Source organism: Pleurodeles waltl, chromosome 11 (genome assembly GCF_031143425.1).
Source record: "Pleurodeles waltl isolate 20211129_DDA chromosome 11, aPleWal1.hap1.20221129, whole genome shotgun sequence".
Lineage (NCBI taxonomy): Eukaryota > Metazoa > Chordata > Amphibia > Caudata > Salamandridae > Pleurodeles > Pleurodeles waltl.
Genome location: NC_090450.1, coordinates 249,492,990 through 249,505,419, shown reverse-complemented (window position 1 = coordinate 249,505,419; position 12,430 = coordinate 249,492,990).

Genomic DNA, 12,430 nt, shown 5'->3' with positions numbered 1-12,430 from the left:
TGACGTCTTCATCGGGTGGAATGTCAGGTAAGAAAAGTTACACTTTACGCTCCAGCCAGTAGTCCCATTGTTTTCCCCTAGTTCAGGCAGCCTTGCACCTGTTACGAATTACACTGTTGCATTCAGCAAGAATGTCTCCTTGAGCAAGTCGGGTCCCATGAAAAAGAATTCACTATGGCTACACAGACATCTCTAGCTTCTGGAAAAGTACAGCTTTGTGTCCTTCAGGAAAGCAGCACCTTGCACGTTAGAAAAACACAGTTTAATATGAGACCAGGCAGCTAGGCCCAGACCCTCGCTAACTAAGGTCTAGTGATTAATTTAGCAAAACCCCAAGACATGACTTTAATCATAATATGCTAATACAAATCCATACATTAGTACATTATTAATTCATCATTAATAAGTTTCATTAGTCATTGTGTACATTGGTGGCCACTCCCCGTGGGCACATTTCAGACATGTGCATTATTTTTCTACGTTAACACATTTTCCATGCAGCTTCATTACAGAATATATTGCAAGTTTTTCATGTTAATATTAATTTTAAAGGCCACACTCCAACATTTGCCTCACCCGTCCATTAAGGGCACCAGCATCACAACTACCTCACTCAACACTCGTCTACCCTTTCCATATCTTCCCAAATATTTTCAGACGCCTCTGGCTTCATTAATTTTCTTTTGCTGTGTGTGGGTCATATCCATTTCCTTTTCACAGCCTCTTGGGGGTCTCTGAGGAGCCCCATTTACGCTCTATTTCTCTTTTTTTGCAAGGAGGAATTCTAAATTGAATATTATGCACTGGTAGGAGGTTGCGTCCGATTCATTCCAAAACCCTAATAGGACTCGTGGAGTTCCAGTGGTTACATGAATTTCAATTGCCGCCTCCAAGCTGTGGGTCAGTCCATCTCAAAACCCAGGCAGGACCGGGCAATCCAACAGTGTATGTAGGAAGGTTCCCTTGGGTCCAATCCTTCTCAAACAGTAGTCACCCAACACTTTCCCCATTTTATGTAACTGAACTCCATTATAGTAGACCCTGTGTAGGATTTTCAATTGTATTAATTTGTAATGGGCCTTAATCACTACCTGTCTAGGGAATAGAAACTCATCTCCCCAGTCCTCATTGTTGAGATCGCCAACGTCTCTCTGCCATCTTACTCTCAACGGTTCTAGGTCTCTTTGAGTGTTCCTCATTAAGGTTTGATAGGTGAGAGAGATCAGTTTTATAGGTTTTGGTCTCTCCAGTAATCTATTCTCTAAAGTGGAGGCTTCCATCATTTCCTCCTCTGATGTCATCCTTGCCTTCAGAGCATGGTGTAAGTGCAGATATTTGAAGATTAGGGAGGAAGGCATCTCATATTCCCCTGAAGCGAGTGAAGGGCACACATCCGCTAGTAGGCTGAGCCCTATCAACTTCAAATTGTTTGAAACCCCCAAGGCTAGCCACCTCCTTCAATCTTGTACCCACCCATAGTGGAGTCCCCGGGGTGAGGTGCCCCTTCCATCCCATCGCTCTGTGGAGCTCATGCCATAGTGTTATTGTCACTTTCATCACGGGGGCCTGCCCTTTTAGTTCCCCCCATAGCGAATGTCCAACTATCCTTTCCCTCCCAGCATCTCCCTGTCCATGCTGGGTTCTCCATTGGCGCATATGCCCAATCATTAATTATGCTCAAATGTGCCTCCTCGCATTTGTTTTGCTTTCCTTAATGACCAAGCTGAAAACAATCTCTAGAATTCACTTCTTAGTTTAAAGAAGACATTTATTATTACTTCACCACGAGGTTCCTGAGAGAAGAGATTAGTAGGTTGGAGGCACACGATTAAAAGTAGTCACAGCAATGAAAGGAAAATATATCTCAATTGCAATGTACACAGCAAATATATGTGATTAAATTATAGCATAACTTCAAAGCAAAGAACAAAAGCCAAAATTCATCACCGTAGGGCCTATCACTGCTCTTCATCTTTCTTATGCCTGCAAGTTGATGACTCCTCTTCAACTGCGAGAAAGAGATTCTCCACCCATACGGGAGGTCAGGCGGCTGACGTCCGCTCCTGACTGAAGTCTCGGAAAATTCCCCTCGCTGCTGCCCAGGGACACTTTTTATAATGAAAAAGCCTGCTAATAGGTCCTTTCCTCTAATAGTCAAAACATGCTGGCTACCATAGATCAGAGTTGGAAAAGAACAAGCTGGAAGTTGACCATGTCTCCAAAGCCGGTTCCTTCCCAAGGATGGGTATAGGGGAAAAAACCCACAAAATCTATGCTCCCTCATCACGCTAGGTTTCGGTGAGAACAAAATATGAAAAACACAGCTTCGCCTACCATGTGAAAAAAACACAGCTCATCTGCAATGTCTCAACTGCAATGTCTAATGATAAAGCCTATAGGCAGCTAAACTGAATACAGAATGTTATGGGCTACTGGTCAACATTGAACAACTAATATGCGCAGTGGTGAAACATAAAGTCAGTGGTCAAACACAATTAATGGCATAACAGCAATACAGTTGTACATTGGGCAGTACTATCTCTGCTTCATAGGTGGAGCATTGTAGTGTAGAGAGAGCTATTCTCGGAACACACCCCACCACAGTAACTTCCAAATTATCGCATCAGCTTCCTTGAAAACCTGTTTGGGGATCCAATGGGAGTTATTTTGCAGTACGTAAGTGAAAAGTGGGATGGTCACCATTTTGAGCAATGCCACTTTCCCCATTAAAGAGAGGGGCAAGCTTATTTCCAGGTTCCGCAAAAGTAGTGCAAGATTATCCTCATAATGCGAGGTTGCACTTCTGGATATCCCTATCCCCAGGTATTTAAAGCATGTTCCTTCACTACGCAGTGACATTGTACCCATTGGGAAAATTGAGGATGTCTCCCAATTGAATCTGAGCCTGGAATATTCCTCAGAAAGTGTAAATATTTCACCTACTCTTCTCAGGGCCTTGTTGGAGATGGCCGGAAATACTAGCCCATCATCTGCATGTAATGAGATATGATCCTCCCATGGGGAGTCCCATCTCTAGCCCTCAAGCTGTGTATCCCTTCACACCCATTCTGCTAATGGCTTTAGTGCTAATGCGAACAGTAATAATGAAAGAGGACAGCCCTGTCATGTGCCTCTCCCAGTCAGGAATATCTCAGAGAGGATTCTGTTTACCTTCAGTCGTGCTTGAGTTTTTGTATATAGTGAATGACCAGGCCAGGAATTTTGGTCTGAAACCTATTTTCTCCGTAACCTCAAACATGTAGGGTCATTCCACTGAGTCAAATGATTTGTGAACATCAAGGGAGGCCACAACCAGCTGTACCCTCAACTCTAGCTGCTGCTATATTATTTTGTAATCTCCTGCGATTAAATCATGTGGCTCTGTGGGACATAAACCAGTTCAGGGCTGGATGTACCAATTCCAAAATCACTTCCTCAGCCTGTTCGCTAGATCTTTTGCAGTATTTTTGCGTCTATATGCAGACGTGAGATGGGTCTGTAGGAGTCTTATCTCTCTGGAGGTTTACTTGATTTTAGGATAGGTACCACTGTCACTGTCAATAAATCTATGGGGAGTACACCCTTTTCATAAGCTTTTGCGCATATCTTGGGAATGGGGGGGTACCAGTTTCACAGACTATCAGCATAGAAACTACACTGGGAGGCCATTCGAGCCAGGTGCCTTCCCAGTCTGTAACTGGGAGAGTGCCAAACTGATCACCCCCTCTGTCTGATCTGTCTCTAGCTTCAGCGCTTTCCCTTTGTCCTTCTACAAAGGCAGTCCCTAACAAATGTCTTTTTCTCTGATTCCTGCCTTGTGGTGTTCTTTATATAGAGTTGCCGTAGGTACCATGCCGTGACCTCTGTGTGACCTCTGCTATATTATCACTTCCCTGCACTCTGTTCCACTGTGGGTCCACTAACTCAGTTATGTATGATCTTGCCACTTCCCTGGCTGCTAGCTATGTTAAGAGTTTTCCTGCCTCGTCTCCTACATCATATACTCCCAACTAATTATAGATTTATAGATCTCCCAGAGGAAGAGCTTGTCTTTAGCCATTGCTGTATTTTTCTGAAAACACAGGTCTGTAATTTTAGAAAGCCTCTCTACCTCCTCTGGCGAGGTTAAGCGCCATGCTGCCATACGCTATTCACTCAACCCTCTGCCCCGCGAGGCCTTCAGTGTAACTTGCAGGGGGAAGTGATATGATATTCTCCTTGCCTTGAATCTCACGTCTTCGCATATGTAGATTGTCAATGTGGGTGGAAAGACATAAGGTTTTATTTAGTATTTGGCGGATGGGGTTACTCCGTCACAAACGATATGGCTATTCCTGTCCACCATATTACGATCTCATTATACTCTATGGGAATTGTAATACGCTGCACGGGATATCCATCACGTTCATGACAGAGTAGCCCATCTGCCAATCTCTACATTATGCCCATAGTCTATTTGGGAGTATATAATATGAGCTCTCAAACAATAAGAATAACACACCATCCCCAGTGTCCAAATAAACCGACTTAATCTCCCTTCATGGGCTGACTGTATTGGTTTAACATAATTCCTATCTAGGGTGGGGTCCATAATCATATTAAAGTCATCCAACACTAGCGTCATAGCCTGTGGGATCTCCACTATTATCCAACTTAACACCTGTAGTATTTCAATGTGAAGCCCAGGTGGTATTAATGCGTTACATAGTGCTAACATCTCACCCTCCTTGCGTCCCACAATCACCATGTAGCGACCTAGAGTGTCAGTCCACACCCGGGTCATCTCAAAGGGGAGGGAGTTTTTACCCAAGGTAGCAACTCCCCTAGATCCTGCATGGCCCGCCACTTTACACTTCTCTCTCCCTTTGGGTTTACTGCCTCAAAAATACTATGTCAGTAGAGTATCTTAGGAGGGCTCTTGCTACCAGACCCCATTTGATTTTATGGCCCAAACTGTTTACATTCCATGTTAGTTCCGAAACACTTTTAGTATTCATAATAATATGTCATAGTCTAGTTGAGCCTTTCAGATGCTCTTCCTATGCTTAGTGACATCCTCAATACACTCCTTCCATAAGCAAAAGATTGACTTCAAGGGAAATAATACAGCTGATCTTGAGATACCAATTGACCTGAGATTACTCCGGTGACGTACTCACATATCTCACGGACCCTGCCTTGCTGCTGCAGACATTGGACCATCCACAACTCATGCGGTCTACTTTTAATTTTGGGTTGGGGAGGCAAATAACCTACCATGAAATTGGGGGTGGGTGACTAGTTGTATGACCATGACACAGTAAGGAAGGGAGGGATGAGATTTGGGGGCTGGTTTCAATGTTAATCTGTTGCATGCGATGCTGATCGAAGGTAGTTGGTAGGTTGGTAGAAGTTGAGGAATGCTGGAACAGAGTTGTGGAGTGCTTTGTAGGCATTGGGAAGTAACATGAATTTACATCTTACCTGGACTGGGAGATAATTGAGATGTGGAGAGATGTGGTTATGTCACGGGAAGTTCAGGATGCGTCTGCTGGTGGTGTTCTGGGAAGTTTGGTATTTGTGTAGGACATGGGCTGGGATTCTTTTGCCTAGTCTACTTGTGATTAGAGCCTGGGTGACTGTTCGTCTGGGGTTAAGTGGGATCCACTTAAAATTCTTGCGTAGCATTCGCAGGATGTGAAAGCATGATGAGGCACTTGTATTGATCTGTCTGCACATTGAGAGGTTTGTATTGAAGATGATCTTGAGATTCTTGGAATGGTCCGTAGTGGGGGGCCAAGTTCGGAGGGCCACCAAGAGGCATCCCAGGGGAAGCGATTGTTGCCAAAGATAAGGACTATGGTTTTGTCTGTGTTGAGCTGGAGGCAGGTGTTTTCATCCATGGAGCGATCTTGCTCATGCAGTTGGCGAAGTTTGCTTTGGTGGTACTGGTTGAGTCGGTAAGGGAGAAGATGTGCTGTGTGTCATCAGTGTAGGATACTATGTTGATACCGAGGGCTCTGACAATGTCCTCGATGACGTCATGTGTAAGTTGAAGAGTGTTGGCCTGATTGACAATCCTTCAGGGACTCCGCAGATACGTTTCTTGGTTTCTGAGGTGTTGGGGAAGTCTAACTCATTGAGTTCTATCTGTGAAGTAGGAGAATATCCACTTGAGGGCTGGTCTGCAGATATTCAAGTGCTCAAGCTTTCTGAAAATGAGGAACTCCCCCGGTAAACAAGTTTTGAAACAGATTTTCCACATGCTGGGATTGGTGCCACTCTAGCAACTTGGGCAATGACAGGGGCAGCCTATGAGTGAGTTACATCTGCATGTGACAAGGGACATTCCTTTGAAGCTTGTGGTTTTGGTAAGCACATCTCCCAGGTCATTTTGTAAGGAGGAGGTTGCACCTCATTCCATCTAATTCCCTTTTGTTCCCTTTACTGAGAGCTATTCACGCCTCCCAACAGTTTGTCAGGTGAGGATTAAATGTGAAAAGGCTTCTAGAGGCTATAGGCAGGAAAATGCCAGCTTTCTAAATGTTGCATTTTAAAAATAGTAGTTTTAAATCTGACTGGACCATCAGATTGGATTTATTTTAAATTCTAGTTAATTTGAGTAATTGAACCATGGTCTGGCTACTTCTGAACTGAAGGTGGTATAATGTTACCCAGTCCTTTTATGTGAGAGACTCAGCATTGCTGCAATGAAAATTGACTTTGGAAATTTTTCACTGCCAGGACCTGTAAAACCTAAGAACACATGCCCTACTCTTTAAATATCATGCACCCTGCTCTATGGGCATTTAGGGCCTAGCTTAAGGGATGACTTTAAGTGTTAAAAAGGCGAGTTTAGGCCTGGCAAAAGGATTATTTTGTCAGAATAAATTTGCAGGTTTAAAACTGCAAACAGAAGACATGCTTTGCATTGTCACTTTAGCAGTGACACAATAGGTGCAGCAGACATACAAGCCTAGTTTACACAGAGTACCCTAAACTAGGGATTTATAGATAAGTAAAATTTGTTAATCAGGGATTAGCAATTTCTACATGTTTATAGGGATCATACCACATACACTCTGTAGTGGACAACAGCGCACCAGTGCTCATACACTAGGAATCAAATCCAGCAGAAAGTGGGAGAGTGACCACGCAAAGAGCGCATTTCCTTACACCGTAAATTCAAAGAAATATATATGAAAAATATGTATCTCCTTATTTGCAGCAGCCAAATATGAAACTGTTAAATCAAATATTTAAAAAAAGGCAGTAAGCGGTACCCCTTCCGGGATCAGTGTAAGGCTCGAAACATAATCAAAGTAATTATTCTTATAAGCAGTATTTTATAAGCCCCGTTCCCTACGCCCCCATTTAGTATGGGGACTTAGGGAAGATTATAGTCTATAGACATTAGTGGTGAAGACTTGCAAATTGCTGTATTCTCTCAGTTCTGGTTGCTTTCACTATTCTTTGGCATTAATGGTATGAGGCAATGTAGTTCAGACAAAATGCATTAACTTATCTTCCAGAGCTATGGTGAAATACTTCAAAGCGGTCATAAAAAATGTTTGTGACCCTTCCCAAAGAATCAATCATCACCACCGCCAGTGTCCTGACATTGTGGTAAATGGACAGTCACTCTCCACTATGGGAGGAGGACTCTTTGGGTGTACCCTGGATCAAGTAGTGTGTAGCCCTCTACTGAGGGTTCAACATTGTTGGAAAATGGGTTATTGGTAGGGCAGGTAGGTACCTACACCTAGCAACAAGCCACAGACCTCCACATAAGTACAGTTAGGTCTCAGTAAATTAATCCCAGCTCTACCCTTGGTAGCTTGGCATCGAGCGTCAAGGCTTAACTTAGGATACAAAGTGTAAAGCATTCAAATATCACAAAACAGTAATTAAATAAAACACAGGAAACAGTTTAAAAATCCAAAACCAATTTATAAAAATAGCTTATATTTTTATCTTTAAAATGACACAAAAACGATTAAAATCGGTTCAGGGGAACCGGAGATATGAATTTTTAAAGTATTATTATTTTCTAGAGCTTAGAAACAAAAAGCGCCAATCGGGTCATCTGGTTGCACCAGGACCGGGGCAAAGTCAAACTTTCAGGCCGACCGCGATGGAGCCCTGCTCGGCTACAAGTCGCGGGAGGCCTCGGTTAAAAAGTTACCTTCTGACTTAGTCTTTATTTTGAAGTTTTTCTTCACCGGGACGAACCTGCCAGTTGAATCCGACCTCCTGGAGCCCTTGTCCGGATACGCGAAGTCGGTTTCCTCGGTGGTGATTTTTACCTTCGGACTTAGTCGTTTTTTCGAGATGAAAATCCTTCGACCGGGGTAAACCTGGATCTTGATCCGATGTCCATGGAGCCCTTCTCGGATACGATGGCTGGGAGGTCCCGGTCAACTTTTTACGTTCGGACTTAGTCTCTTTTTTGGATGTTTTTCTTTACCGGGACGAACCACGAAGTCAGGCCGGGTCGCGGTTGAGGCAAGCCGGCTAGAATTTCCACGGCGGGTCGGTCCCTCTCTGGAGCTTTTTTCCAAAAATTCTCAAATCTTTTCCAAACTTCTGGGGCTTCACCCAGATGTTCTTTTAAGGTTCTTTTGGGGTCCCCAGCTTACCCCAAGGGTCCAGAAGTTCTGTGATGGTCCTTGGGGGGTGCGGACTTCAACTCCCAGAATGCACCTGGCGCAAACTCCTTTTTGGCCACTGGACAGTGGTCAGCTGGTCGCTTTCTTCAGGAGTTGGTGCAGGGGACTCTGGTTTAGCAATTTTTCACCTGTAGCAAACAGGGAGTCACTCCTTGAACCAGTTGAAGCCAGGCAAAGTCCTTCTTGTGGTGAAGCCCAAGTGTGCAGCTGGTGCAGTCCTTCTGAGTGCAGGGTCCAGGTGCAGGCCAGGGGTCCAGCAGGGCAGTCCTTCTTCTTCTTTAGTTCCTTTCTTGTTGAATTCTGGAGGGGATCTGAGGCGTGGGTGCAGGTCTGCCAGTTTTATCCTTGCTCCTGGGTGAAAAGCAGGGGGGCCCTGGTTCTCCAATCAGGGACAGGGTCGTCCCCCTGTGATGACCACTTCCTGGGAAGTGTGGCAAAAATCCATCCCAGAAGGCAACAGTCTCTAAAAATCCAACATGGATGAATCTGATTTTTGGAGGTTACATCTGGCTGAGCCCACCCACTGGTGTGGCTAAAAATCATAAACACACCCCTCTCCTGCCCTCTCCTCATCTAATCAAGGGGGCACCTAATTGTCTGGGGTTGCAGGATGTGGGGGTGTTGCTGGGTGCTGCAAATGTCCTTCTCTGCCTTTGAAGACCAGTTTGGCAGCCCTCCCCCTTCCTGCCTCACCATCTGCTGAGGGGAGATTCTCTCCCCCAAGCACATTCCTTTGTGTGAAGCCAGGCCACTTCACACCTCATTAAAGTAGCCTGGCAGAAGCTGCTGCAGGCTGGCCAATCAGAGCACAGCAGCAAAAACAATGCAGAGCTGAAATTGGCAACTTTTTAGGTAAAGTCTAAACTTTTTACCTGGACAAGTTATATTAAATCCAACAACTGGAAGTTGTGGGATTTATTACAACAATCAATTTGATACCACATTCTTGGTATGTAACATTTAAGGAGACTTTAAAATTTAAAATAAAGTCTGCCCATTCTAGCCTATGAAGGCCATTTACTTCAATGAGGGAAAAACGAATTTGGCTGTTTTTACCTCACCAGGGCTTATAAATCTAGTTTTATAAGGTCCCTGCTTATAGTTACATGGCACCCAGCCCTAGGGGCACATAGGGCACACCTTAGGGGTGACTTATATGTAAAAATAAGGTAGTTTAAGACTTTGGAAGTACCTTTAATTCCAAAGTCGAATTTGCATATAACTTTAATTTAAAAGCAGCCAGCAAGGCAGGCTTGCTTTTAAAATGACACTGGGCACCTCAGCAATGCACCTAGGTGTGCACCACCTATGCTGTGGTCCCTAAACCTACATGCCCTACCATATACTAGGGACTTACAGGTAGGTTAACTTAGCCAATTATAATTAGCCTAATTTGCATATCCATTTTACACAGAGCACAGGCCCTGGGACTGGTTAGCAGTACCCAGGGCACCATCAGAGTCAGGAAAACACCAGCATAAAGTGGAAAATGGGGGCAAAAAGTTATGGGGCCTCTGCAATCAGCCCCAGTTTCTCACACAACCCCCCCCCAGCCCACACGCCCAGGAGACTCAGCCCAACCCTGGGAGAGTCTTCCTGGCTTGTTAGGCGAGGAAGACAGTGAAGAAAACTGGCTGTCCCTTTGCAGGGCCTACTCTGCCTTATATCCTCCTGTCAGGGTCATTCCCTCTGGGTAGTGAAGCCATCCCAACAGTAAAAGGACCCAATTCAAACTGAAACTTCCCTCTAGGGGGGTCTTCCTCCTCTCTCTCTGCCAACTTGGGTAGTGAGGTGCCCACCTCCCCTACTCCAAACTTTGCTAGGGCAACACCTAGCTTACCCAAAGAGGTCACCCAACACTTGAGCAACCCCACCATGACCAACAGGGTCAGGGGGCCTACTTTGCTATTGGCCCTGGGGTCTGCCTCCCAGGCCAAGTACAGTGCTGCCTGGAAGGCTAGCACCCAGCAGAGGCTACTGACAGCTGTCAGTACCCAGAACCACACCCTAAGCTCTCCACTGACAGGTGGCTGAGCTGCTTTAGGGGCATCTTTGGGGTCCTGGCACCCCTCTTGCTGTCTAGAGTGGGGGGCTACCACCTCCTGTGGCAGACACCCTCCTTCCACTCTCCTTTCTGTCAGTGCAGGGGCAACACCTTGCATCTGGACAGCTGCCTGACTACTCAGGACTTCCTTGGTGTCAGGTGAGGCCTCACCAGTGCCAACTCTGGGCTCCCCCCCTACTGGGGCAGAAGGCCTTTGGCTCCCTGGAACTCTCTTTAAGAGTGGCCTACCCTTCCTTTTCTTCTTTCCTTTTCTTGGGGACCCCTGTCTCCTAACTGTAGGGACTGACTCCCCAGGACTTTGGGTTGGGGGGGCGCCTTGGGCGACCACCCCATCTGTGACCAGACTCACCTCTGGGAGGTCATTGCCCAGGATACAATCTAGGGGGAGGTCAGCACTGACTACCACCCTAATCCAGTCAAGGATACCCTCCCTCTCTAGGGGCACTATGGCTACAGGTTTAGAGGTGACCTCCCCTGTGGCTATCCTAACTTTCTTTGTCTTTCCTGGGACATACATGTCTGGGGTCACTAACCGGTCACTCACTATAGTGTGACTGGCACAGGTGTCTCTCAGGCCAGTGGTAGGGATCCCATTCACTTGAATGTGGTGGAAGTGTCTACTCCCACCCTCAGGGATCACCAGCTTACCATCTGGTCCTGTCTCCCAGCACAATGCTAGGAGGACTTCATCATCTGAGGAGTCCTCCTCTATGGCTACACTGGACAGCCCAGTGCTAACCACCTTCTTTGGACAGGCTGCATCTCCTCTGAAGTGACCTGTCTGCTGACAGTCAAAGCAAGCCCTACTGTCCAAGAGCTTTTTTAACCCTGGGTCTCCCTGTCTCTGCTTGTCAGAGTGGGAGTGGGATTTACTCTCCTCCTTCTTAGGGTTCTGGGGTACAGAGGGAGTCTCTGTGGTGGGCTTACCACCTCCCTCCTTAGGTTTTTGGGGACCTGTCCCCCCCTTCTTGGAGTCTCCCCCCTGGGACTTGACAACCACCCTGGTTCTCAACCACTCATCAGCTGCCTCCCCTAGCTCTCTAGGGTTGGTCTGCTTAGAGTCCACTAGATGCTGGCGTAACCTTTCTTGGATACAATTGGTCAAGATGTGCTCTCTCATGATCAGATTGTATAACCCCTCATAAGTATCTACTTTGTTGCCAATAATCCAGCCCTCTAGTGCCTTTAGTGAAAGAAATGTCCACAAAGTCAACCCAAGACTGGGTACTGACCTTCTGGGTGTCCCTGAACTTCATTCTATATTGCTCTGGGGTCAGACCAAACTTCTTGGCTAAGCACCTCTTCATACTAGGGTATGAATCTGCCTCCTCCCCCCTTAAGGTCAGAAGCCTATCCCTCCCTGAGTTGGGGACCAACTCCCACAAAAGGGAGGTTCTTTTGGGGTCCACAGCTTACCCCAAGGGTCCAGAAGTTCTGTGATGGTCCTTGGGGGGTGCGGACTTCAACTCCCAGAATGCACCTGGCGCAAACTCCTTTTTGGCCACTGGACAGTGGTCAGCTGGTCGCTTTCTTCAGGAGTTGGTGCAGGGGACTCTGGTTTAGCAATTTTTCACCTGTAGCAAACAGGGAGTCCCTCCTTGAACCAGTTGAAGCCAGGCAAAGTCCTTCTTGTGGTGAAGCCCAAGTGTGCAGCTGGTGCAGTCCTTCTGAGTGCAGGGTCCAGGTGCAGGCCAGGGGTCCAGCAGGGCAGTCCTTC